We start from the raw sequence: 26,574 nt of genomic DNA on the forward strand, positions 1-26,574 counted from the left end.
TTAATATTCCACGATGAACTCACTCAATCACTTTGTTGTGAGCACCCTCCACCCCTTCTTTTTTGTGGAGATGTGGGGAGAGCTGGTGATTGTTGGGCTCCTTTAATCTAGGAAAGCCTGTCTTAATTTCTGAAAAATTTTTCTTATATTAGTTAGTTGATAATTTACTCTTTGCCAGTTTCTATCTTCTCATGTTGGAACTTCTGTTAGTCAGGTATTGGATCTCCTGGATAATTACTATAATATTTTAATTCATTATAGTTTTTAAAAATTCTCTCTTTGAATTATCTGTTTCTTTCAAGTGCTTCCCGCCTGCCCCGCCCCCTGCACCCCATTTGCTTTTGGTCTCTGTCATGTTAGAGGCTCTCTTCTAATCTCTTCCATCCTTGCTGTCAGGTGAATTACTAAAAGGTTTCGGGGAGGTTTTGTGGGTGAGCCTGGAGTGAGGGGGCACCCAGCCTTTCTTTAGGAGATCCTCAGGTGTCAGCATCTGTCCCTCTATCAGGTTCTTTGGAAAGTCCCCTGCCTTTAGGGTGTGTCCCTGGCTGCTAGCATTTGGGGGATGGTGCTAGGACTCTCCCATTCAGCCTGCAGTCATTCATTCTATCCCCCTATTTTTGATAAATTGCCCCACCCTTCCTTCAGCATGCACTCTTGTGTATGCTTGAGTTTCTACCGAGTGTCCTCGAGTTCACCCCTCTGGTCTCTCTCACCAGCTGCAGGGGTTGGACAAAGGGGTGTGGGGGTCTCTCCACACTTCATGCACATCATGAGCAAGTCCTGTGGATTTTTGGCCCGCCTCTCAGTCTGACTTACAGAGGATCTCACTGCCTCCCTCTCTGAACCTTTCTAGGGTTCAGTGTTGCAAATTGGCTTGCTTTATATTGGTTTCTCCCCTCTGCAGACAGTTTCATATTAGCTTTCTTTACACTAGTGAATGGGTAGATGAGTTGGTTTATTTTTATTTTTATTTTATTATTATTATTATTATTATTATTTTTTGAGACGGAGTCTTGCTCTGTTGCCCAGGCTGCAGTGCAGCGGGCAGGATCTCGGCTCACTGCATGCTCCGCCTCCCGGTTTCACACCATTCTCCTGCCTCAGCCTCCCGAGTAGCTGGGACTACAGGCACCCGCCACCACGCCCAGCTAATTTTTTGTATTTTTAGTAGAGACGGGGTTTCACCGTGTTAGCCAGGATGGTCTTGATCTCCTGACCTCGTGATCTGCCCGCCTCGGCCTCCCAAAGTGCTGGGATTACAGGTGTGAGCCACCGCGCCCGGCCATGAGTTGGTATTTTTAATATATTTTTATCAATCTATGTTCATTTCAGCAGGGCTGCAGGGTAGAACGAATTTAAATGCATGTTTCAATCTGCATTGTCTAAGTGGAAGTCTCAAACCATCAACGCAACAACCTCATAATGTAAATATTATCCCTATTTTACAGATGGTGAATCAGGCATAGTGTAGGCCAAACAGCTAGGAACTGAGAGAGTTGGATCTGAAGGCCAGATCTGTCTGACCTTGTGCCTTGGAGGACTGAACTTAGTCATCTCCAAAGCAGTGGTTCTCAACTCTATTTGACATTTGAGCCACCCAGGGAGCTATAAGAAATGCTAATACCTAGGCCACACTGAAACCGATTAAATCAGAATATCTAAGGATGAACTCCAGGCACTGATATTTTTTACAGCTCCCCTGGGAAATTCTAATGTGCATCCTGGATGGAGAACTGATGCTCTGAATGTTCTTCCAGCTCTAGGGTTCTATCACTTTCCTTTTAGAGCAGAAGATTAGTGTGCAGTGTGACAGTCTGAATCTGTCTGGGAGGCTCCTCAGGCCATTTCCTCAATCGCTCTCCATCCTTTCCTCCTTGTGCACTTTTTTACTGGCTCTATTCAGAGAGAGATGTCAATTTAGCAAATAAAAATACAGGACACCCAGTTAAATTTGAATTTCACAATGAGAACACATGGACACAGGGAGGGGAACATCACACACCGGGGCCTGTTGGGGGGTGGGGGGCAGGGAGAAGGGAGAGCATTAGGACAAATACCTAATGCATGTGGGGCTTGAAACCTAGACGACGGGTTGATAGGTGCAGCAAACCACCACAACACATGTATACCTATGTAACAAACCTGCACGTTCTGCACATGTATCTCAGAACTTAGAGTTAAAAAAAAAACATATTTGAATTTCAGATAACAATGAATACTTTTTAAAGTATAACTTTGAATGTAATATTTGTGACATACTGTACTTTTACTGAAAAATTATTTGTTGATTCTTTGAAATGCAAATTGAACGCAGCATTCCTTATTTCATCTGGCCACCCTATATTCAGAGCCCAGTGTGCAGAGCAATGGAGGTTGGTGGGAGCTTTCCTCTGGAAGTAGTCCAACTTTGGGCCTTCTGTGCCCCCCAGCCCCCCCGGGCACGGCCGCCCCTCCTGGAGGAGAATCCAGTGCCTGGGCAGAAATGATGCTCCCATTTTGCTTCCTTTCCCTCTTATAAATAGTATAAGTATTCTCAATGCCAGCTTAAATGCTTCCTTTTCCAATATATCTTCCCTACGTTTTCTGGTGTCCCCATAGCACTTTGTTTGGTAGTCATTAACAGTTGCAGTTATGGAGCTTCATGCCCCATGTTGTGAGATGGCACCTGCCTGCCTCCACCATGTGACTGAAAGCATCTCCAGGGAAGACATCTCGTCGTTCACCTTCCTGTGCCCTCACCACTTGTGTCTCCAGGTTTCCAGGGTTTGGTAGTGGGACATGGGGGCCCTTGGGAACGTGGTTGAGAAGTTATGTCTTCATTGCCCTTAGGCTTCTCCCCCAACCCCTAACAGCTTTCCCTTGCTTTGGCAAATCTCCTTTTCCTGTCAAGCAAGATGTTAGGGCATACACCTTAAGGGGGCACTCACTCTCAGGGAAGTGCAGGTTCAGGGTGAGTACTTGTATGGCCCTGAGACTGAGGGCAACTTAAATTTTACACCCGTTGCCTGGCTTGCCCCACCCCAGGCTGGCCCTGCCTCTTTGGGAAGGCAGCACCCACCCCTTGGCCCAAAATAAAACAGGCCTTGGATCACTCAAGTAGCAAGGTGTGTTTCACAAGCTCCATGTGCTTGGTTTTTGTCCCCCTCGCCCATCCACCGCATGTGGATGCTGAGATCTGTTTCTTTGGTCCGTAGGCCACCATTGCATTGCCAGCACATGAGAGTAGGTATGTGAAATGTACACCCTAGGTGCACAGAATTGCCTGCAGACAAATATTTATTGACACTTAAGAAAATGCAGTAACAATGAGCATCAGTTCCTGTCCTTAAGGTATATAAGAGTCTTATACCTTATGGTATAAAAGAGTCTTAATTATATACCTTTTATATTCTATGCCTCTCTGTTAACAAAAATATATTCCCTCCAAAAAGAAAAAAATCACAGAGCTTTCTACTCTGCATTATCTTGAACAGAAATAAGGTCACTGATGCCCTTAACAGACTGTGTTGCTGTAGAAAGCCCTTAACCTTACAGACTTTGGTTTCTTCATTTGTACAATGATGGGGGATCAGACGAAACAATCTCTGGGACCCCTCTGTATTTTAAAACTTCCATAATTTCCCTATCTTTGTATTTTATTGTCTACTAAACTGGTACTTAAGTCTTATGAAGCAACAAAAATATTTCAATTTTGGATATCTTTCTTGGTTCATCACTTAATCTAATTCTATATCCTGGCATACTGCTTTGTCTAAAACCTATATTTTAATTTTTTTAAATGCAATTTATCCTTTATAACTCTTTTTCATGTCCCATAAAAATGATGGATAAAGGAAGGTAGATAAAGCTGTAGATCAAACTGAAATTCTGATAATCTAATAAATGTTTTGAGCACCAATCTTGCAGTTTACGACCTCTTGCCAATTGATTTATGGCCCCGTAGTAAATTTTCTCTCCCACTTATCAAATATTTATTGGAACATCTTGTTCTTAACAGACAAAGTACTGTATAAAACTCTGTCAAAACGAAAGCCAATTCAATTAAATATCTTTTACTTCCAAATCTACTTCTCTGGTTCTCTCCAGCATCCAGATTGCAAAACAAGAAGTCGTGTTATGCACAATCTTTGAGCAAGTTTTCAGAAGCAAAAAATGTATACTAAAGTTAATTTGAAAGGAGTGAAAAATCCCCATTTACTTCACAGTGTAGGGCTGGCCCACCCAGTGACTCCTGATCTTTTCATCAGTAATGGCTCTGTTACTCATTTTCCCCTCACAGACCCTATAATTTGCAAGATTTTCTTGAGAAACAAACTTCATTTACTTGGTAGTCACTCGTTTATTATTAATCCAAAGATGTATTCACCACTAGCTCCCCTTGTTAGTCAATGATAATCCATGTCCAGTCACAGAGTTGATATAATTCCAGCTAAAACAAAGGAAAATAAATGTAAGTACAATTTCTTTTGGCATTTTGAAATACTAAAATAATCTAAGCGTCTCTCCGTTACTGTCTTTGAAGAAACAACTAAGCAAGTGTAAACTGAGAAATTTTTCACTCAGATTCTCTTTTTTTCTACTGTCAACTCCCACCAGAAAAAAAGAAAACAGCATTTAATTTTCCAAGAGTGGTAGTGGTAAGAGAGGACTTTGGGCTTTTTGTAGCAGAGATTCGCATCTGTACTTCCTTGAACATTTTCTTTGTGTATGAGTGAGAAATGCTCAAATTTGTGTCCTCCACCCCTCTTCTTGACCTGCAAACCTCTGAGCTACGTACTGAAGGTCAGTTTATGGAAGATTTGAATGTGTGGCTTAGTGAGCCTGACTCGCAAGATTTCCATAGTCTAAATTTCTCCAGAATTCAAGGTTCCAATATTATTGTTGTTGCTAAATGCTCCCCTAATGTAGCATGGATCAATGACATATTGAAAGCATATGTATGTTTACCTCCATATTGATGTCATTTCCTATAACATCGGAAATTATATGTGAAGTGCAGGGAGGCGGGGTGCAAGTGAGGAGATCTGACAAGCAGAAGCAAATGCAAAATGTATTCCAAGAGATGGCTCCGTAGATTTTCAATGCTGAAGTTGAAATCTGAAATATACACTCGACTTAAAGAAAAGACAAAGCATTCTGTGGATGGGCTTTTGTAGTACCGGAGCCATTTTCTCTTCCATGTATGAAAATTTCTTTTCCATAGGAAATTTTGGAAACAGTCTTAGCTGGAAAGTCATATTAATTGCCACAATCGTAGCTGCTTTCCCCCTGGACTTAACCTTTCAATTGTGATATTCCCATCCCCACAGGGAGTAGGGATAGAATAGGATGACTTTAGTCAATAGATTTTCAAACTTGTTCCTTTCTACCTCTTTTACACAAGTCCCCTTCCTGACAACTGAAGGGAAAAGAAGGAAAAAATGCAGGTTAGAATAATATAGAAGTGGGGTTTTGCAAATGGTGGATTTTTGTCATCTCTGGCCTGGGTGCTCTGAGTTCCTCAGTGGACAGCATGTATTTTAATTTCCATCTTTAAAACTCAGCTACTGAAGGCCAAAAGTAGTTTTTTAAACCTTGCAAATTGTCCTTGGGCATTTAGCATTTTAAATGTTAGCCCTGAGTTTCTCTAACACTGAAAAAGACTCCACTGAAAGCAGGTGGACTTGCAAGTCCCTCCGTTTGATTCCCATGGTCCTGGGGCCCCTCCAAGCAGTGCAACCTCCTGAGCAAGTCTAGAGCAAAACTGGGAGAAAGCAGTTTGTGCAGAAAGGTCGTGAAGTCATGACTTGCCATGCTCGTTTCCCCTGCCTTCTTCCTGGGTGAAGCACAGCTGCACCAAAGCTGCCCACTCAGAGACGCCTCAGGGCCCTGTCTGCCTGTGCCAGCTGCGGCCCTCACTGACCTGCTTTCCATGGGCCCAAGACTCCTGATCCCGGGAGAGAATAGGCTCCAAGATCAATTAGCCCCCATTTGGTATTTACTGGCTAAATGATATTGGGCAAGTTGCTCAGCTTCCTGTACCTCAATTCCTTACCTGTAAAATGGATTTTGTGCAGATCAAATAATATGATGCATGTAAAGCACTTAGTAGAGTGCTCAGTACTTATTAGGGGTACAGGAAATGTTAGTTCTTATCATTAATGTGATTAACAACCGTTGCAGGGGAAGTGTCCGTGTGTGATAAGGCCTCAGTATTTTCCTTTGTATTTCCACATTCAGATGCGTTAGGCAAGAGTGTGGAACCCCCTGGACTTTGACTTAATGGCATTGTGGGAGGCTGCCTGAGGCTGGAGTGTGTGAAAGGGAAGGAGGCCTTGGCTGCCTTTAGCAGCCAGAGCTTGAAAGGCCACAAGATGGCGGTGAAATACACCAGCGAAGGCTCATGAAAGCACTTGGAGCTCTTTCTTGCTGGGTGCAGAGCCTTGGGGATACAACTCTAGCAAGACAGAGCCCGTTCCTGTCCTCATGAAGCTTCTGGTTTGGCAGGGGAGAGAGTAGCAAACAAATGATTGCCCTGCAATTCTCCAGCAGGGGTTTTCTTGTTTGTTTGTTTTTTCTATTTTACTGGCTACATGCACCCAACCCAAAGTTTGGGCCCCTTCTCCCTGCTCTCCCCTGATTCCTCTCTGTCATAAGTCCCCACTACAGTCTTAGGCTCTGGTCCTTGAGCTCACCTACCCCCTTAACCAAGTCTGGTCCCTGTAACTGTGCACAACCAGCAGAGAGTGAATTTGTTTTGTCCTGCAGATTCTTCATGTTTCTCAGTCGAGTTTCCAGGTTAGGGTCTGACTCAGTGGGGTCAGTTCCTAAGGAAGCTCCATCTCCCTAGTGTTCCTACTGAAAAGTAGTTTCAGGAATTCAGATAACATTGATTGAACTTGCAGTATGTGAGAAGCACCGTGCTAAGCACTCAATATACACGATCTCATTTAGTTCTCTTAATCAACCTTTGAAATCGGTACTATATTTACCCTAATCTTATAGATGAGGAAACTGGGGCTAAACAACATACCCAGATGTCAGAGTTTGTCAGCTGCAGAGCTGGGATCTGAATTCTGTTTATGTTCTCTCTGGTTCCATGCAGCTTCCGTGGGGGCACGGGCACTTCTTTCTGCCTTGAGGCTTGCCATTTCTGATGTTCAACTTTTAGCCCATCCAAAGCTCTGTCTCTTTGACATTCTAGGCTTTTCTCAGCCAGGAAGCAGCCAGCCCTCTGTCCCCAGGACCTGTGTCCTGCCTGCTTCCTCTCAGTCATCCCAGTCTGCTCTCCATGCTGCCCCACTGGCTGGTAGCTCTGGTCCCACCTCTGCCAAACATCTCTACATCCTCCCAGGGGCGGCTCAAATGGCACGGATGGCTCCTCTCTTCCACCTGGCTCTCCAGGACTGCCTCCCTCACGTCTCCTGTAACACTATACACTGGCCTGTGCAGGTTTTGTCTTTGCATCTGAAGGGTCAGCTGTGCAAGCTCTTGTCTAGCTGTCTATTGTCCTATGACCCCTAGCACTGAGCACCACACACTGAAGGCACAATTTTGCCTCGGGCCCCATGTCTGCCTTCCCCATTCTGTAAATGTGGTGAAAAAGCAGAACTCCAGGTATCCTGTTGATCCACCTTCAGTGGATGATTACTACTGGTTTGCTTGAGTTTTGCTGTGGCCATGTTGGACAGTCAGTCAATAAATAAACCCCAGGAAACCGCTGACAACCCACGACATGATGCCTCCTTTGGCATCATCAATTACAAAATGTGCCATATTTGTCACTTGTCCTACCTCTTCCCTTGGGAACCCAGTGATCTGTCACTTGTCCTTGAACACTCTCCCAAACCTGCTTGCAGAGCTGTCATTCACACTCAGGTGTGACCAAGTGATAGTGCTCCTTTTGCTCCTCTTGGTGGGGGCGTGCAGCCTGTTTTAACCGGAACCAAAGCTGAAGCTAAAGGAAAGAAGGGTCAATGGAAGGATGGCAGACAACCTCAGGCAAGGGACCATGCCTACCTCCAGGAATTACACCTAGGCCACCTGATTTCATCTTTATCTTGACTTTTGATATTCTCTAAGGGATAATTTTCTGCAGAAAGATCTCAGGGTGGGGAGGCTGGGGCCCTGTTGACTGTGAGAGTGCCTTTGCCAGCTGATAAGTGTGTCTGTCAGCTCCCAAAGAAAGGGGTGCCCCATAACCTGACCTTGCTCTTCTCCTCTTACCTTCTGGGCGGCTCCTTCATGGGCTCCTCGCCTTCCTCTCACTCTCCAACAATGGGCTTCTTTCAGCCCCGGCCCCTTCCCTTTGCCATTTCCCTCTCTCTGAGCTCGTCTATTCTCATGGTTTCATTAGCACCTCTTTGCAGATGACGGGCAAGTCGACCTCTTCAGCCATGACCCTTTCCTGTGCCCCAGACCGCATTTCCAACCGCTGACAGGACATCTCCACTCTCAGGTCCGAAGGCCCCTCAGTGTGCCCAAGGCAGCGTCCTCCATCCTCTCACTCCCTTCAAGATGGCTTCCTCAGTGGGCATCCATTCAAGCAGGCCTCCCGCCAGGCTTCCTAGAGTCCCTGGCTAGCAACTTTGGAGTCAGTTATCAAGCCTATTGGATGCTGGTCTTGCATCAGGCATCAGGCATCAGGCTTGGGCTAAGGGTAGAGAAATGAATAAAAGTCACTGAGAGACCTTAAGGGACTCAGTGTAAAGAAGAGAAATGCACGAAGAATTTAAGACAATCACAAGATTGAGAGAGGTGTGGAGGGTGCTATGCAGGGCAGCATTCCATAAATGCTTCTTGGTGAGGAGGTTTCAGTCTTGGCTGGTCTTGCCTTTCCTTCCTGTTCCCACTGCCGCCATGTTGGTTCAGTCTCCTGTCACTCACAACAAGATTAACAGCAATGTTCTCTTCTCTGTCTCCTTGATGGTAAATTTCTCATCAGTGCCAACTAATTTTCCCAAAATACTGCTCTTACCAACTCTCAAGAAAAAAACCCACTTTGTGCTCCATCCTTTCTCTGTGGCCTTGTTTTATCACAGTGGTTAGCAGGTGAGCTCTAGTGTCAGGCTCACTATGCTATAATCTCAGCCCTGCTACTTAGTTGCTCAGTGACCTTTGACAAGATACTTAACCTCTCTGTGCTCCGCTTTCCTCATCAGTAAAATGGGGATAATAATAATACCTACCTTATTGAGTTGTAAGGACAGAATGAATTAATACAGGCAAAAATTATAAGCCCTGAATAAGTGGTAGCTATTATTATTGTTCTTTTCTATTGCTTTTAAGTAGAAGGGGTTCTCTGTTCCTTTGAGGCCTCCTCGAAAGCCTTGGAGAGTTTTCTCTGTGTTCTCCATGATGATACCCTTACCCAAAACACTGGCTTCTCTGGTTATGTTGCTCCTGCCCATTTCTCAGAGCCAGATCAGTCCCTTTAACTTACATGGAATGTTCCCCAGTACCTGAAATAAATAAAACTTTCTTTACAAAAACACATTGTAGGCCAGATTTGGCCTGCAGATTGTAGTTTGATGAGCCCAGCTCCAGATGAGAGTCAGTTTGCTGGACAAATTCACTGCTCAGCAAGCCTCTCCAAATTTTCCTCCCAGGAACAGATGCCTTCCTTGTTGTTTGGACTCGAGTCAGCCCCGGCAAATGTTTAAGTGGCCTGGAGACCTAAGGTGAGCAAGCGCTCCTTGTCTGACAGCTTTGTTCCTGAGATCAGCCAGAGCAAGGGAGGATGGGACCCAGGGGGCTGAAGACATTTAAGCAAAAGAAAACCAGAAGTTCTTCTCATCCCTTTCTTCCTCCCTAATCCGCGGTCCATTCCCACTGCCCTCAGCCCTGGTCCCAGAGGTAAATAAATAGACGTTTTATAACCACCTCCGACAGATTTTTGTTATTAAGAAAGGAAATTAAAAGTCTCTTAAGTGTAGATAATATGGAGCTTGCTAGACAAATTGACAATAGCCAGGAAATTTGAAACGCAGGCCTCCAAGCTCCTCCACCAGAGTGGCTTTCGTTTGTGATCTCTCTGGGCTTGCCTGGCTTCCGGGTGTGACGGTGCAGCCTCGCATGTTCTGTCAGTGGACGCCGTGCTTCTCTGTGAGAAACACATTCTGTGGGCTGTGCTGCTTTGCCCAGTATTGATGAGGCATTTGTGAGGACCCCTCCTCCTCCTCAGGCCCCACTTCCCCTTTTTCCTCCTTGAAGCTTGGGGAAAGGCAATCTACTCCCCAAAAAGAGGCCAAACCCCTAAGCTCTGGGGCACCCTCTTTTAATGGAATCCTCTTTTAAGGGAGACAGAAACATTTCTCTCAGGAACTGTCCTGCTTGCATTCTCCATAACCCCTTTTGTTGTCACCAGGGCAGTAATTATAATTTAAATCGATGGGTACTTGAGAGAAGGCGAACGATTTGCCCTCCCTTAGCACTTGACATTTTGAACATTGGACAATGAGAGGTGACTTTGTTTATTTATTGAGCTATTATGGCTTAGTGCTTAGAGGAGTTCCTGCCAAGAACGGAAAGAAACCTCCTTTTTGGATTATGTCTTTAAGCACAAATTGCTTTGTTACTGGTCAATATTTGGGGGCAAAATCCAGTGAAAGCTATGTTCATTTGATATACCATACATTTCCCTCTATCTCACTGAGTATGCCGAAAATAAATGCTGTCTTTAGTATTTCTGACATCTGGTCTTAATATTTGGAAGTCTGTGTTTCATGTACTTTTTTGAAAGACAACATTTTTTTGTGGAGCATTTTGTTATTGGAGTATGTGAAATGTTGATATTAATCTGAGCTGCCCTGGTCTTCATGGAACACAAGGCCAGGCTGAAATGATCCTTGGGAGCATCTTTGGGAGAGTATTTTTGGGATCAAGCAACATATTTTGACATCCTTCCAAGGGCATTTGACTGTGTTTTGTGGAAACACTGTGTACATTTAACCTGGAGGACCGCTAGGCAGGTTTGCTGCTCACATCCAATCTCTCCAATCAGTATATCTGTGCTACTATGGCAGGAACGTTGACAGGTTCAAAGAACAGATGTCAGGATTGACCTCCTCCACTCCATGTTCCTGGACCCAAAGGAACTGAAGTGCTCTGTGAGTAGAGAGCTGAGCTGTGTTTTGAAGGGGCCTTCAACCCTTTCTGGATTTGAATGGACATAAAAGCTGAGGCCCATTCTCGAATGGCCTGGCTCATGCAGACCTTTTTTTTTTTTTTTGAGACAGGGTCTCACTCTGTTACCCAGGCTGGTGTGCAAGACACAGCCTTGACTCACTACAGCCTCTGTTTCTTGGGCTCAAATGATCCTCCCACCTCAGCCTCCTGACTTGCTGGGACTATAGGGGCACACCACCATGCCTGGCTAAGTATTGTATTTTTGTATTTTGCACTTTCATCATGTTGCCCAGGCTGGTCTTGAACTCCTGGACTCAAGTCATCTGCCTGCCTTGGCCTCCCAAAGTCCTGAGATTACAGGCATGAGCCACTGTGCCTGGCCCCATGCAAGCAGCTCCCCAGACTTGGCCAGATCTGATGGGTACCAGCACTCTGGTCATCTGCAGAGTGATGTCCACTATCCCTGTTAGCTGCTCTAGGAAAAGAACCTACTGATGAAAGTAAAATGTATGAAGTTCATGAGAATTAGGGTGGTGTGGGAGAATTTGGGATGAGAAGGTATGGTGAAGTTGAGGCAAGGGGATGTGACAGTCACCAGCATTTTAGACTTGGAAATTCTTAGACCTGGCTAAGGTCACAGAACTAGTTATTGTTAACTAGACTAGATCATGGGACCAGAGCTGTGTGTCCCCACTTACAAATCAGCTGGGACCAGAATAGAGAATCTGTTCACCCCTGGTCAGAAATGCTGATTGCATTTACACGTATTTTTTTTCTTTTTCATACAAATTAATAAAGTGTCAGTAAAACTTTCTAACGCAGATTCCCTAGAAGAGTGAAAAAGAGCTAAGACCAGGACATTGAGAACCCTAGGGACATAATCAAGTATTGACTCCTGCAGAACAGCCCCCTGAAGCCACCTCTTCACAATCTTCTTTCCATTGCATCTGCTTCATTGCAAGAGAATACTATGGTCTTGTGTGGTTTCTTTCTTTCTTTTTTTTAAACATACAAGTCTACTTTGAATTAAATTTCATTACTGAATTCTTGATTCCCAGATGCTCTCTTCTTAAGTTCACTGGAGAAGAAAATTAAATAGAAATGCACACAGTATAAGAGAAATTTGTCATCCAATTGAATATATTAAGGCAGAAACCCTGGATGAAAAAAAATCCCAGAGCATTCTTGGTGATAGTTTGGTGGTGCTTCAAAAGGGAAAAGATCTTGTAATCCCCAGGATGGACATTCATTTTGGCAACCACTCATAAAGACTTCTTATAAAGTTACAGGGTGCCCTTGGAACCATGGTGACCTTGCCCAACTTGTTTAAATTCTACTTGTTGATGAAGAATCTCCAAGATATGTGGTTAAGAGAAATGACCCTGGTGTAGACCAGGGTGCATAGTATATGGCTATGTGGTTAAAATTAAAAAGAACATCTGTAACTGTGCATATATGGAATATATAGGGAAAGATATACAAAAGCAGGCAAGCTTGCGTCAGGGAAGATGAGCCCATGGCCAGGGTCCAGGGTAGGAGAGGGACTTGCTTTTTACTGTATAGTCTTTTGTATCTTTTGAAATTTATACCATGTACCTGCATTATCAGTTCCAAAAAATTAGTTGAAACCAGTAACTGAAAAAATAACTACTTAATGAGCCCTCTGTCTACCCTTTTGGAACCCAACTTTCTAAAAGAAGACAAAACTTACCAAACGAACTTATAGAGCAAAGTACTCTCACCCCTAGCTCAATTTCATTCCCTGGCTGACCTACCAGCAGAAACTCCGCCCCCTCCGCGGCCCGATACCATCATTTTTAATGAAGTTAATTTTTTTTTTTTACTTTTTATTTTTTTTCCTATTTTGATAACCACTTTCTGTGAAATAATAGTTGTTTTTTTTTTTCAAAACTTGGCTCATATCTCCTTTTATGTTAGCAGTCATGGCATAGAAAAGCTGCCCACAGAATGACAGACATCAAAAACAGTCTTCTGTTTAGACGGATAGCTTTAAGTGTGTGCAAACAGGTGCCTCTATGTGTGGAAAGAAGACATGCTAGATTATGTGGGGTCCACCTGTAGAGGAACGAGCTAATTTACAGAAGAGTGAGGCAGGCTCCGCACTGAAGGCCAGGGTTAAGGCATATAGCTAATGATAAAATAAATGAACGTGACTTTTTAAAAATGTCATGGGGGAGAAGAAAATGAGGAAGAAGGGAAAACTGGCCTCTATAATCTTGTAATGTTACAAATATAATTGCCATGTGACTCAGATCTTCTCAAAGGTTAGAGGGCATAGGTCACTTTTTTAGTGGTGCATCTTTGTCATTAGACGAAGAATAATTCGGAGGAAATGATTTCACCCCAGAGTTTAAATTCCTCGGTCACTGCCTCATTTTCTTCCGTAGATCCATAGGAATCTCCTGGGAGTGAAGTGGAGCCTGTGCATTTCCTAGAGTCGGGCTTTTTGGGGTTTTGGTTTGGATCTATGGTATTTCTCTCTTGGGGACAGAAAGTATGGACAGGGCACAGGCACAGAGACAGGTCGCTCTCTGTGTTTCATTTCCGTCCTGCCACTTTCTAGCTGTGTAGTTTTAGATAAGCCACGGGACATTTGTGGATTTGAGTTTTTGCATCTGTACAATGAGTTACTAATACTAAGCTGGAAGGGTGCTAAGGGGACTGAGTGTGAAAATTGGTATCCAGCTCTAAGAAGCGTTTTCTTTCCTTTTGCAGAGAGTGCTGGAAGGGAGACTGCTGTCCCCACAATGGCTGCAGCCCCATTCCTTTCTCCAAGCTGCTTGGGTGAACATTCCAGGATCCTGACATTCTGTGGAAATTGATGAGTGCTTGCTCAAAGGTCGATGATGTGCTACAGATGGCATCACCTGTTAGAGACAGAGCTTTCTCAAGAGGAGCTTTGATTTCCTTTACTTCCTGAACTGCTATTTCACAGTCTCTCAGTAGATGTCAGCAGCACAGCAAACATCTCGGTGCCCATCATGGAAGCAGGTTGGTTCAAAAACTTTTCCAATTAAAGAAAAAAAAAAAAGAATTAATTCTTTCCTTTGCAATTTTCTTCAGAAGCCCCAGAACCAAAATGGTAAGATCTAGTGGCTTCAAAGTAGATTCTTGAGAGGATTACACAGGGTGTGTTTGCATTTTAAAGACAACCTTTTATTCCCTGTCATGAAAACATCACCCCTGAGATGGCTAGGGATTATAGCAACCTTTTTGGAGTTTTCTGCAAGTTTATCTCACATTTACACTCTAGGCAAGAGTGAAATAATAGAAGATGTCCAATATTTTGCTTCTTCCTGTGAAGTAAATCAAAACCCTGGGAATGTTTTCTCCTAAGTTAATTAACTGCTGTCTCCTCATCTATATCTTCATTATATTCAGTTAACCCTCTGATTGCTACTACAGACAACTGCCACAAGCTCAAAGAATAAGGCAGAGTTTTCTCATCAGAATGAAAGAGATGATTTGAGCTGCTCTGGAGGCTGAGGCTTGAGAATCACTTGGGCCTGGGAGGCGGAGGTTGCAGTGAGCCCAGATTGCGCCACTGCAGTCCAGCCTGGGCGACACAGCAAGACTCTGTCTCAAAAACAAAAACAAACAAACAAAAAAAGAATGAAAGGGATTATTTGAATTTGTGCCCTAGCAATATTTTGAGGTGATGTCCACCCAGGCTTTGCTTATGACATTTCCTATCTAAGCTGACTCCCCTACCTGCTCCCTCCATTCTTGCCTGCCTAGCCCCAGGTATGATAGGAGCAAGGTCAGCACTGCTAAAGGTGCAAATGTCTCTATTGATTTACCTACCCTTTTGTCCCCAGTAATATAAAATTTTGCTCTGAAACTTTACTTGAGATTAAATTGGCTCTTGAGTTTTATATTTACCTTGCTTCTGTTCCTCATTGCTTTTTACTGTGAGGAAGTTTGCTCCTTGATTCGTGGTGTTATTTTTTGGCATTAATGTTCATTTCTTGCTGTTGCATTTAAATGGTATGTCTCTTGATCACTGCATTTTTCGGTGCCCTCTTCAATTTTACACCAAGGAGCGTGCCTCACTTGCTCCCCCTAGTCCTGGCCCTGGGAAGAATGCACCACCAGGTTCATCCACAGCAGAGGGGCCCCATGAGCTTCTCAGAGGCCCCATGGGTTCCCAGATGGGCAGTGTTGTCTCACCCGCTGCCTTCAGGAGGAGCTAGCCTTCCTCGGGAGAAGGCTCCTGCGCCACAGGACTGAGTGCAGGACACGCAGAGCCTGTTGGGGGAGCTGGAGCCGGTGTCTCTGCATATAGTGGGCGGCCGCTCTGATTGCCCATCTAAGGAAATGCTGGGGTCCTGTAGGAGTCAGCTGATGTAAACTCCTACGGTCTTTTGGTGAGAAACCAAAAGCAAAAGCAAAGTGTTTTTCTCCATTTCCAGGATTAAAATTAAGCAAAACCAGACTTTCTTTTTCTTTTTCCCTTTTTTTAATGTTTTATGTTTTATTTTTATTTTTTGGTACATGGAGGTAGTGCGAATGCCTGTCTTAGGCAGCTGGGGAAGGGGGCAGAGGATGGGTCCTGCCCAGTGCTGGGCAGTTGCCAGCTGGCGGCTGCAGCAGTGTTGCTCCTCAGACCCAGGGCCAGAGCTGGCAACGTCAATGGCAGGGAATAAAGCTCAGTGGGTACGTGGTGCCGGGAACCTGGCTGAGCGGAGATCTCCCAGTGAGGGCTGCCTCCTCCCTGTGCCCCAGGCTCGTTTGGATCTGGAACTGCAGGTGCATACACGCTCCTTGTAGATTTCTTATTGAAAAAGCAAGAGTGGACCAGAGTGTTGTTATCAACATGGTGTCATGAAACGAGGTCAGACTTGGATGTAGAAGGCCTGATTGCAGGCCCAGCCCTACCCGTGGCTGGTTGTGGTGCCTTAAGTAAGTCACTGGGCCTCCCAGAGACTCACCCCCAAGCTGCAAATTGGGGCGAATAGAATTTATGCTGCCCACCATAGAGATATTCGTGAGACTTGACTGGTTAATATTTGCGAAGGTGAAGGTGTGTATAAGGTATAAAGACTCCAGAAATAGAGGCATGATTGCTGTTGTGGTGGTTATTGTTATTATCATTTGCTCCAACTCACAGTCCATGGTCTTACTATGTTGCTTACTTGCTAATTAAATAGGGAATTTACTATATATCTTTGAGCCTGCCATGGTGCAAGGTTCTGTGCTGTAAAGCAGATAATGTGTCTTCCCACCAAGGGCCTAGGAATAGGACAAATATATAGAAAACGCGAAGGTATGCTAGAAAGGGACACTATTTCAGAAGAGACAAGCAAGGGAGGAGCTGTTGCTTCCAGTTGGAGGAATCCGGGAAGATATCATGTGGAAGTAGTACTGGAGCTGAGGCGGTAAGAAAGTGGTGGGACATTTGCAGAGTGAGCTGGGGGGGATGGGAAGGCATTGCACAGGCAAACAGAAGCTGCCCTGCTGGGCAATGTATAGGGAAGCTGAGCCTTTCTTTGGTTGGACTGTCGGCAAATGAAGAGAATAGTAGGGCAAAATGTTGGAAAGTATGTAGGGGCCAGTCTGGTGGGGGGTGGGGATCTGATAGAGGTTGCTGTTGGCTTGACTAGCTTGCGTCTAAAATTCAGGTGTTGCTAATGTGATGTTATGAGGAGCCTTTAGGAGATGATTAGGCCATGAGGGCTCCTCCCTCATGAATAAAAGAGGCTTTGCGAGGATTGGGCTTGCTTGCTCTTCCACTGCGTGAGGATGTAGCCCTCATCAGATCCCACATGCTGGTGCCTGGATCTTGGACTTCCAGCCTTCAGAACTGTGAGCAATAACTTTCTGTTCTTTACAAGTGACCCAGTCTGGTATCTGCGATAGTAGCATAAGCGGACTAAGACATGGGGGAAGGAGCATGGACTTGGTTATTTGGGCAGCTTTGTTGCTGAGAGTGAGCAGGAAGCAGCAGAATGTGATGTCCATATTAAATCTGTGTGAGTAGGACGCAGGTCCTCTGCTGGTTTTTCCAGGCTCTGGGTACCACTGTTTTGCATCCTTTTCCTTACGGGCCTCACTGGTGTATGCTGATGGACGAGCCCTCAGTGAGGGTGTCCAACCTGCTTTGGATTAGAAGATCCTTTATCTGCTTCCTCAGGGCCTTGGGGGCTCAGAATGTGAACAATTCAGCAAGTCTATGTCATGCACCTTCTGTGATTCAGACCCTGGGCCAGGCCCTGGGGTTCCAACTGTGAATGAGATTCAGTTTCTACCCTGAATCTAGTGGGAGAAAGTCGGGGATCGGGGGCTGTCATGAAGGGTGGTAACTGCTAACCAAAGTGTTGGGGAGCACAGGGCTGGTCCCTAAAGGGGGCTTGGGAGCAGGTGGAGAGCGAAGGGTCAGGAGGGATTTAGAAGGGAAGGAAACTGAGCTGCAACCTAGAGTCTAGGTAGAGTTATCCCGCAAAGGTAGTGAGGATGGGCCAGGCAGGCTAAGCATGCTCCAGGTGTTGAGAGGGCAGGATGTGGGGAAACTTGCAAGAATCTGAGTGGAACTGGAGCCTAGCATTCAGGGACTGATGATGTAGGCAGGTCAAAGCTCAATTTTCTTCTGAGGTCTGATTGTTGGAGAGACTTGGTCAGATTTACCCTATAGAAAGGGGACTTTGGGCAGAGTGAGGATGACTTGAGAATTGGCACAGGAATGCTGGACATATCATAGATTCCAAGTAGGATCAGTAGGACTTGCTTTGAGGTTGGGAGTAAGGCAGAGGGAAAGTCAGAGACTGACACCTACTAAATTTCGTCTTAGACCCCTATGCTAAAATGTTGTCTATGAGGATTTTAGATCAATTTAAATTTGATCCTCTATTCATTCCAAATCTAATGGGTCTTAAATGCACCCAAGTGTTCTAACTTCACAATTGTGATCTTGATCGTTTGCGAGCCCTAGTGTTGGATGTGTCCATACTTAGCGATGTTAGCACTACAGAAGGGACCCGAGAGAGCAATACCCACCCGCCTCCTTGTACAGGTGAGGAAGCTGAGGCCCCTCAAGTAGAAGAGGCTCATTTAAAGTCTCTGACCTTAAAGCAGGTGAAATGAGTGGTTGGGGCTGGGAGGTGTTTGCTCACCAGGGTGTCGGGGAGGGGTCTCACCTTTCTCTTGGCCTTCTGTGTTGGCTGTCAGTATGAGGCCCAATGTCATCTCTGCCTCTACTCTATGTATATCCCAAGTTGTGTCTGCTGGAAACAGAAGCTGATTTCAGGGCATCCCCATGACAGTTCAGCGGGGCTGAAAGTGTCTGCCACGTGCAATGCTATGGAGCAGCCATCACCCACTTCCACATTGCTCTGCTATGAAAAGCCTTCCGGTGTCATGTGTGCTTGGGAAGTGCTGCACCCTAGCCATCTCCCTCTTGGCAACTCAGAATACTTGTAGCACACTAAGCATCTAAAGAGATGTTTACTTAGCTTAATTTAGCCCAGTGTCTCCCAATCTTATTTATCCATAGAATCCTTATTTTTTTCTATTAGCATCACAGGGAAGCAGAGTCTGAAGAATGCCTGGGGAAATGGTCTCCAGGTGGTTCTAATATAAGACAGATTGAGGCTTTGCTACAGCTTACGAATTCCCCCAGGTGATTCATATGCACACTAAAGTTTGAGAGGCCCTGTTCGAAGTCACCTGTTCTCAAACGTGTCAGGCCATGCATTGGAATCAAGTGCAGAGCTTTCATAAATACAGATACCTGGGTGCCATTGCCAGTGGTTCTGGGGATAAGGCTGTGGGGGTAGTGAATTTTTAACACTGTGGTATGGTAAAGTAAGTATAATATAAACTTTATCACTTTAATCATTTTTAAGTGTATAACTCAGTGGCACTAAGAACAATCACAATGTTGTGCAACCGTCATCATGTCCATAACTTTTTCATAATCCTAAACAAAATTCTGTGCTCAAACAATACGGGCAGTGGAATTTTAAAAAGCTGTCCAGCTGATTCTAAATGCACGAGAGTCTGAGACCCAATCATCCAGACAAGCTGATCACTACATTTAGAATGTTCACCAAAGGCTGTGAGCCCTTTTAGAGTGAAGCCTGGGCTTTGCACCTCAAAAGACTTTTGATTCAAACATAGACTTTCTGATGTTGGCAGGTCAACCTCTCAGAAGGTCTGTTTCATTTACATAAATGTGCCACAATACCTTGGAGTGTTGTGGCAACAATTATCTGAGAGCCTGAGGAAAGAATCTGGTCCAGCGTCTGGCCTCGAAATGTCAAGGAAGAGTCGCAATTATTATGCTATGTTACTTGGAAAGGCAGTTTAGCATTGCAAAAAGAACACAGGTTTTGGAGTTTATCTGAGACACCTGAAAACTCCTGGCTTCACTTATTTATCAAGAATAGGTTATTGTATCACTCTGAACCTGGTCTGTTTTCTGTAAAATGGGGATGACACTACCCACCTCACCTCATAGTATTGTGAGAATTAAATGAGACAAACATGTATGGTGCCTGGCACATAGTAGGTGCTCAATAAATGGTGGTGGTTATTTACCTACGGGAGATGTGTCATTACTTACTATGAATGGAGTGCTTCAATTTTCCCTATCATTTGTTATCCAAAGATGAAAGAATCATAGACTTCTAACACTGAAATAGTTTTGAGATGAAAAATTAGTGTTGAGGCTTTGAAATGTCCCCCTTTTATGCAGTACCATATGGGAAGCAACTGTTATATAGTTATTTCAAATATCTGGGCTCTTATTAGTGGTTTGTTCTTGGGAAAGTTAAACTCTCAGGGAATTGGCTTCTTCATCTGAAAAAATGGAACACCTAAAAATGATATATGTATATCAACACGTGTGAATTTGAATATGGGAAGTTTTTCCAGTCTCATGCCTTTCAGGGACCTATCAAAATTTCGTTCTTTCCATTCCCCATGATTTTGCTGAGTTTCCAGGGTCCGGGATAGACCTCCTCCTCTTCCCTGCCATCCCCAAATCAGGGCCTCTTCCATTGCCTGAAGGGTCTGACATACGCATAACACTGTTAGTAATGATCACCTTGTTCCCACAGATATCCATTAAATCAAAAATTCTTCGGCATCCTCTCCATTTACTCTGAACCCTCAACCACATAAAGATCTTTCCTAAACCAGGATCAATTTTGTTTGGGCTAAGATGATTCTGGTAATATATACACAGTCTGAACCTCCAGGAGGAAATGTCAGCATGTTATTAATACTATTTAAAATATATACTGTCACATATGTTTTCCAATTTCTAATCATATGTGTCAGTTTATTCGATCATTGTGTGGCATGTGGGATTATATTTGTACGTCTCATGCATGCTTTTTATAGTATTGTAGTCAGGATGAATTATGCTTGAAGGTTTGTAGACTTTTTTTGTTCTTGATGGCCTAGCTTTGATTTATCATCAAAATGACCTTGGTTACATGATTAAATCAAATATTATCTTCTTCTTTTCATGGATGTTTTAGAATGTATCATGCTGATAAATACTAGTGATTTAAGATTGAGCACCATGCTAAAAAATGTCTCTTTCGTTGCTAGATCTTCTATTTAAAAGACATCAATGAAAATTAAGACATGGAGTTATGTTACCGAAAATAGTTCAAAATTGCTGAAGAGTGTGTGCTTGTGTTGAGAGGTAGTGGGAAGTAAATCTGAGGGGTCCACAGGGATGAGGTCATGAAGGGCCTGAAATCCCAGGCCAAAGACTGGCACTTTATTCTGTGGACTAGGTGTCATAAATATGAATGTGACCAGGCAGCAAAGAATGAAGCAACAGTGAATGAAGAGTCTAGTAGAAGAAATGGTATCTTTGACTATGCTTTTTCTAATCTGACAGCATTTTCAAATACAATGTGTAGGAAAAAATTTCATGTTTACAAAGAACGACGCATTCTCGTGTTTCCATAAGAGTGGCCCTTGTGAACTATTTTCCACTCTTGACGGAGGCAAACAGAAATTTGTTTACTATAAGAAAAATCACAGTGTCCGTGGCACACAGTGTGATGGCAACACATTCTCACTTCAGTGTTGGGGAGGCAGAGTCCAGGGGACTGTGGCTGATTATACCCTTCAGGCTCTGCCGCCGGAGCTGTCCGGGGAGGGGTCTGCTTTTGTTCAGTTCTAGCTAAGGTGGTGTTTCTGAGGGAACACAAGCCCCATGTGGATAGGTCTGAGTTTCTGAGAAATGTCAGAAATGTACTTTGTGTGAAATCTCTCATTTTAAATGTTTGCCCAACAACATGTGCATGCAAATCACAGGCACACAACCCACGTCTGTAAACTGGATTCCATCCAGGGATGGCCAGCTTTAAACTAGTGCAATCAAAGGGCTTTAAGGATCTAAGTAATGTGATCTATTTACATTTCAAGAAAATTTACATGTAGTAGCTGTTAATTCAAAGGCTGCTCTTTGGTTCAAGTAATATCATTGGCATATTTTTAAAAAATGTATTTGACCAATACTCATATGATAACTATGCCCAGGAACTGTTCCAAATGTTTTGCCAAGCTGGGTACAGTGACTTGGAGCTGTAATCTCAGCTACTTGAGAGGCTGAGATGAGAGGATCTCTCGATCCCAGGAATTCGAGGCTGCAGTGAGCTATTTGATGTTGCCACTGCACTCCAGTCTGGGAGACAGAGTGAGACTCTGTTTCTATAATTAAGTAAATAAATGTTTTGCCAACATTTACTACTGTCAACAGACATGTATGATCAGTCCTATTCTCCCCATTTTATAGACGAGAACTGAGGTACAAGGTCAGCTTGTAAGAGACAGAGCTGGGATTTGAATTCACGCAGTCTGGCTCCAGAATATGGTATTTAACCACTATGCCATGTTGCCTATTAACAGTAACTAAAATGGTTTATAATGCATCCAGAAGATTGTGTATGTGTGTTGTGGAAAGTAAAGGTTTGACATATGATTCTATTCTGATTGTGGTTGAAGAAAAAGTCTGTTGGTTAAACAACATTGCTAAAGGAAAAGAATATTGGTTCCTTTAGAACAGTAAGAATTAAGGTATCTGTTGAAAGAGTAGAAAACTACATCAGAGTCGTATGGTAGCCCTTCTCCACTTGCAGCTGCATGTACAACTCCTTTTCGCCTCTTTGAGAGACTCCTGATAATGTGAATTTCCAGCTTGCCTGGAACATTAACTACCTATGTATTCATTTTATATGGTTGCTATCACAAATTACAATAGTCTTAGTAGCTTAAAATAACACAAATTTATTATCTTTCAGTTCTAGAGCTCAGAAGTCCAAAACAGGTGTTATAAGGCTAACATCAAAGTGTTGGCTAAAATCAAGGGCCACATGCCTACTGAAGGCTCTCGGGGAATCTGTTCCATGCCTTTTATAGTGTATAGAAGCCACCAGCATTCCTTATCTTGTGGCCCTTTTCTTCATCTTGAAAGCCAGGTGGCATCTACAGATCTCTCTGCTACTCTGACCGTCATGGCTTTCTCTTATACAGACCCTTGGGATTCCACTGGGTCCATTTGAATAATTAGGGATAATCTCCTATTTTAGTCTGCTAGGGCTGCCATAATAAAATATCATGGGCTACATGGTTGAAACAACAGAAATTTCTTCTCTTACACTTCTGGAGGCTGGAAGTTGAAGACCAAGGTACTGGCAGAGTTGGTTTCTCCTGAGGCCTCTCTCCTAGGCTTGCACATGGCCGCCGTCTCACTATGTCCTCACTTGCATATACACCTGGAGTCTCCTCCTTATAAGGACACCAGTCATATTGGATTAGGGCCCCACCCTGAAGACCTCATTTAACCTTAATTATCTCCTGAAGGGTTCTATCTCCAAACATAGTCACCTTAGGGGTTTGGGCTTCGACATTTAAATTTTGTATGACATGTATCCATCTCAAGATCCTTAGTTTAATCACATCTGTGAAGTTCCTTTTTCCGTGTAAGAGAACATACTTGCCAGGGACTGGTGATTAGGACATGGACGTTTTTGGGAGTGCGATTACTTTGTCACATCTTCTGAGCCTCAAATTCCTAATCTGAAGAGTGAGTTATCCTCTAAAATATCAAACTCAAAAATTCTACAACTCTAACTGCAAGTTCAGAGAACATATCTAAGTGGAATCCCCAAGTCTTTTTTCCTCTGTGAAAAATCCAATTTTTTTGACATAAAGAATTAGTTGTGTAGCTTGCGAGAACTCTGAACAGCAGGAGGATGAGTACCCTAACGTTTCTCCTCAGTTCTGGTACACTCTAGGGCCCTTTGATTTGTGTCTTACTGCCCGTGTGGTGAGGGCTGGGGAGTGGGGAGGTGGAAACCAACCTTTTTGTTTCTGTAGGAAAGAGTGTCCTAAGTACCAATTGCCTACTCAGGTCTCTTCTCCTGCCCAGCACTGAGAATGGGCCTCCTCTGCCTGCTGATTCCCCTGAGGGACGAAATGTTCACTTTTCTTGGGGCCACAGAGCAAGTAACTGAGGAGGCAAATATAGGCTCTAATGGACTTAAGGAAATACGACAACTAAATGCAAAATTGGACCTGGGATTGGATACTGGGCCAGAAAGAGATGATTAGTAGGACAGTGGAAGACGTTTGAGTAAGGTCTATAGCTCAGATAAGTATTGCAGACATATTAATTTTGAAATCTTGATGATTGTACTGTGGTTATGTAAGATGTTTGCATGTGGGGAATTGGAGATGAAGTGTGTTTGGGAATTTTTTGTACTATCTTTGCAACCTTTTTGGAAGTCTACTTCAAATTAAAAAGTTAAAAAATAAAAAAAAAAAGGTAAAGTAACAGACTCTTGAGGGGTGCTTGTAATCATGTACGCTTCCCAAGCACGGGAGTGAGCCCAGGCAAGTGCACAGAGATGGGCTTCTGGGAGGGTCTGCAGCAGCTGGGCTGAGAACCCCATGTGCTGTGGCTGTTGTCCTGATTTTCCTGAGGGGTGCTGGCTTACATCAAAATGAACCACGAGAGTGCTTTTGCTCTGATATAATTTCCATATGAGGAATGCTGTTGGGAGGACCTACCCTTGGATCTTGTGGTAGGGGCAGGCACAGGAGAACTTTGGAGCTGGACATGAAAGCTCAGGTAGTCTGGGTCAAAATCAAAGTGTGTGTGGCTCAGTGGACTAAAGGAGTGGACATTGCACTAATAACCAAATCCCCACAGGCAGATCACAAATTTACAAAGAATTCAAATACAAGAGAATACACTTAGTGCTAAACAAGTAGGCTAGGCACATTCTCAGCTTGCTTTGGTGATTCAGAGGCCCTTCAAGATTTTGTAGGAACAACATAATAGGCACCAGTGGGTACTGATGATACACAGAAGTGTTGGCTTCCACCCTTCTCTAGAAAGAACAGAATGTCTCAATTCCTTCTGATCTTGATATTCTCTTTCATGCAGAACTAACTCATGAAGTAAAAATTTCATTTGGGACTTTTGGTATACTTAAAAGACTACAATAATGATCACGAAGGGGATGATGACTAAAAAGAGTAGTAGCCATCAAACTTTGCTTTTCATAATTCAGAAGAATTTGAATACACTAATCTTTGTAAGTTATTATAGAGTGGAGGTCAAAAGGGTAAGAATGCTTCAAGCAGAATAGAGAAAGATAAAACAGACCTCTCCACACTCTGGGAAGAGGTGTTGGTTAACTTTATCTGGGAGCAATAGAAGATGAGCTGTGTCAAGTACAAACCCTTGGGACCCAGGGATGAGGTCCTGGGAAACAGGATCTAATCAGGGTCCTGGAGTCTGGTTCAAGCAGATCTGTCTCTCCTTGTCTTGGACAGGAGTGAGGAGAATATGGGGAGAGGAACAGTTTTTTCTTTCACAATCTTGGGACTCACAATATGTATCTCCCCTGCCAAATGGCTTGTTCTTTATTTGTGCTATTTGTGATATGGTTGCTTTTGAAAATTTCTCAAGTTGGGCCACAGCTCATGAGTTTGGCCCATGGGTCAGCTACCCTAGTGCTAGATGGGATGAACGTCTTTGGCCCTAGTGGCTATGGTCAGGGGTGCAGGGTCGCACACAACTACTTTAGAAAATGTCGAGTTCCCAGCTGGGCGCATTGGCTCATGCCTGTAATCCCAGCACTCTGGGAGGCTGAGGCGGGCAGATCAGCTGAGGTCAGGAGTTTGAGACCAGCCTGGCCAACATGGTGAAATCCTATCTCTATTAAAAATACAAAAATTAGCTGGGCATGGTGGCCCATGCCTGTAGTCTCAGCTACCTGGGAGGCTGAGATGGGAGGATTGTTTAACCCAGGAGGTGGAGATTGTGGTGAGCTGAGGTCACTCCATTGAACTCCAGCCTGGGAGACAGAGTGAGATCCTGTCTCCCAAAAAAAAAAAAAAAAAAAAAAAAAAAAGTAGAGTTCCCCACTGTTTCTCCCAATGGTTCTCTTCCCAGGAAACACTCCTGGCTTTGTGCTTTGGAGCCATTTCTCAGGAGAATCTCTCTGGAGAATGATTTCCTCCTTGTTATTCATCATGGTCCTTTCAAACTGAATTAAATCATCCTGCCTTTGGATTTTTGTTTGCTCAAGGAACTTAATTTTACTAAACTGTTCTCTCGCATTTATAGGATACTTTTCCCTCAAGAGCAAAACTGGGGCAACTTCAGAGCGCACATGTGATATAATACCTCTCCTGGGCACCACCAGTCTGAGGACAAAGTAAGTGACATGAATGTCAATAATGAAGTTCCTATTCTCATTCCCTCACATACTCGAGTCTTCCAGTCCCCTTACATAGTCTCTCCAAATATTTCTGACTTTACCAAGAAAAACCTCTCATGTGGCCACGAACCAGCCTGTCATCTGTGGTCCCTAGGTGGCTCCTGCCATGTTCTTCCCTCCCCTGCCCCTGACTTGGTCTGTGCAGGTGGCAACACCAGCCTCTGTGCCCAGAGTAGATTCTGCTCCCACAGCCACCCCTCTCAGGGGCTTGGGTGCCTAAGTGGAGGGACAAGAGACCTCTCCTGCTGTGTGCTGTTTGTCACCTGGATCCCAAAGCAGCCCTAGTGTTACTGTTTCACCCAGTTCCTCTTGAGAACACCCTCTTTCCTTCTGCCCTTTCTCTCTCTGGAGTCCCAAGAGATTTGGTAGGGATGGGTCCATGTGACAACTTCCTTGTTCTCATCCCTCTCCTTTCTCTTAGTAGACCCTGCAAATAGCTGCACAATTCTTAACCCCAAATTGGAGGTCTCCACTCATGTCAGCTCATATACAGTCAGGCCCAGGAACCCAGGCAGACTCAGATTCCCTTTGGTATGCCCTAGCACACTGTGCTGTATAACCAGTGAGCAGTTCCCTTTAATGTAGAGAAATTCTTGAGTTGAAGCTTGAGAAGCAATGAAGTAATATTTTTGACTTGGAAACCACAAATCTAGTAAAGTGAAGATTTTCTTCATTCTTGGAACTCACTAAAAGT

At 44.0% G+C, this 26,574-nt stretch overlaps 1 long non-coding RNA gene across 1 annotated transcript in view; it reads left to right on the forward strand.

Moving 5' to 3' along the window:
• The window catches only part of LOC134738285 (uncharacterized), a 42,896-nt gene that overhangs the window by 5,092 nt on the left and 11,230 nt on the right, over positions 1-26,574 (forward strand). Inside the window, exons 2-3 of the long non-coding RNA XR_010123958.1 lie at positions 13,843-14,118; positions 25,727-25,817. This is a non-coding gene — a long non-coding RNA (uncharacterized LOC134738285). The remainder of the gene's footprint in view (positions 1-13,842; positions 14,119-25,726; positions 25,818-26,574) is intronic.

Source organism: Pongo pygmaeus, chromosome 16 (assembly GCF_028885625.2).
Source record: "Pongo pygmaeus isolate AG05252 chromosome 16, NHGRI_mPonPyg2-v2.0_pri, whole genome shotgun sequence".
Taxonomy (NCBI): domain Eukaryota; kingdom Metazoa; phylum Chordata; class Mammalia; order Primates; family Hominidae; genus Pongo; species Pongo pygmaeus.